Source organism: Arvicanthis niloticus, chromosome 27, assembly GCF_011762505.2.
Source record: "Arvicanthis niloticus isolate mArvNil1 chromosome 27, mArvNil1.pat.X, whole genome shotgun sequence".
Classification (NCBI taxonomy): domain Eukaryota; kingdom Metazoa; phylum Chordata; class Mammalia; order Rodentia; family Muridae; genus Arvicanthis; species Arvicanthis niloticus.
In genome coordinates this window covers 1,556,145-1,558,291 of record NC_133435.1, presented here as the reverse complement: position 1 = coordinate 1,558,291, position 2,147 = coordinate 1,556,145, and the positions used below count along the sequence as shown (strand labels likewise).

The following is a 2,147-nucleotide window of genomic DNA, read 5'->3' as shown; positions in this document are numbered from 1 at the left end:
CTATACTCCACAGATTCAAAGTAGCTAAGTAAGAAGGAAGGCACGAGCAAGGATGTATGAATCTCCCTTCGAAGGGGGAATAAAATAGTCATAAGAAGCAGATGGATGGAGGGATCTGAGTGGGAGAGGAGATAGGGAGGGGAATGGGAGGTTCAGAATCCTATGTGTGGAAGGATAGGAAGGATGGCCAGATAGCCATAAGAATGAATGTAATTCTCCAACTGTCAGGGGTGGGGAGGTAGAGGGAATCTCCAAGATGATACAGAGACCTGGAATAAGAAAATTGACCAAGGACATCAGTGATGCGTCCTGACCCGACACCACAGCAGAATCCAAAGTACGCCCGAGGACTTCAGGAACCATGCCAAAGCCACACAGTGAACCAGGGACTGCCTTCATTCAGACCCAGCAGTTCCATGCAGCCAGGCCTGACACCTTCCTGGAGCACATGTGCCACCTGGACATTCACTCTGCGCCCATCATAGCCCACAACACTGGCATCATTTGTACCATTGGCCCTGCTTCCCGATCTGTGGAAATGCTGAAGGAGATGATTAAGTCTGGAATGAATGTGGCTCTGCTGAATTTCTCTGATGGAACCCGTGAGTACCATGCAGAGACCATTAAGAATGTGCGTGCAGCCACAAAGCTTTTCATCCGATCCCATTCTCTACCATCCCGTTGTGGTGGCTCTGGACACAAAGGGACCTGAGATCCGGACTGGACTCATCAAGGGCAGCGGCACTGCAGAGGTGGAGCTGAAGAAGTGAGACACTCTTAAGGTCACCCTGGACAACACCTACAAAGAGAAGTGTGATGAGAACATCCTGTGGTTGGAATATAAGAACATATGCACGGTGGTGGAGGTGGGCAGCAAGTTCTACGTGGACAATGGTCTCATCTCACTGCAGGTGAAGGAGAAAGGTGCTGACTTCCTGGTAACAGAGGTAGAGAATGGTGGCTCCTAGGGCAGCGAGAAGGGTGTCAACCTGCCTGGCGCTGCTGTGGACCTCCCCGTCCTGTCAGAAAAGGACATCCAGGACCTGAAGTTTGGGGTGGAACAGGATGTAGACATGGTGTTTGCGTCTTTCATCCGCAAGGCAGCCAACGTTCATGAAGTTAGGAAGGTCCTGGGAGAGAAGGGGAAGAACATCAAGATCATCGGCAAAATTGAGAACCATAAAGGTGTGCGCAGGTTTGACGAGATTTCGGAAGCCATCGATGGGATCATAGTGGCTCGTGGTGACGTGGGAATTGAGATTCTTGCAGAGAAGGTCTTCCTGGCTCAGAACATGATGATCGATGATCGGGCAATGCAACCAAGCTGGGAAGCCTGTCATCTTTGACACACAGATGCTGGAGAGCATGATCAAGAAGCAACACCCCACCCGTGCTGAAGGCGGTGATGTGGACATGCAGTCCGTGGCATCTTTCCTGTCTGTGTTAGGATGCCGTACTAAATGTCTGGGCTGAGAATGTTGACAAGGCCCGAGGCTTCTTCAAGAAGGGAGATGTGGTCATTGTACTGACTGGGTGGCGCACTGGCTCTGGCTTCACTAACACCATGCATATAGTGCCTGTACCTTGATGGCCCTCTGAAGCCCCTCTTCTAGCCCCTGTCACTTCCCCTCCCCTATCCTATACATTAGGCCTACAATGCTTGTAGTGCTCACTCTGGACCATAGTGTGGCGCTGGTGGGCTGGAGTACCAGGAAAAACTAATGCCTTTGAAACATGCAAGAGAGCCCAGCTATTTTTCACGGCCCTACTTGAGCCAGGGTGTAGAAAGAGAATTCCCAGCTCTAGCTGGTGTCAGGAGAGGGCAAGAATAGGGGCTGATGGCATGGGGCCCAGGGTACCAGTATAAATGACTTTTGGCCCTGGCCCTGACTTTCCCAACAACTTTGGCCTCCGCACTCCTCCTCATGCACTCCACTGCTGTCACTGCAGACATTCCACTCTCTCCACCTTGTATTATGCAGTCTCCAAGCCTGTTGCTATAGGCCCACCTGAATGCCAATAAACAGCAGCCGAAGGAAAAAAAAAAGAAAAAAGAAAAAAAGAAAAGAAAGAAAGAAGTTGACCAAGAGTTAGTGCTGTTGACATTAGCTGTGACTTACAGCATTGGCGATATGAGACTGAAGAGA

General features: G+C 50.4%; 1 pseudogene; it reads left to right on the top strand.

Annotated features, from left to right (window-relative positions):
• Window positions 1-361: 361 nt before the first annotated feature.
• On the top strand, window positions 362-1,473 carry LOC143439516 (pyruvate kinase PKM pseudogene; annotated as a pseudogene).
• The last annotated feature ends 674 nt before the right edge of the window (window positions 1,474-2,147 follow it).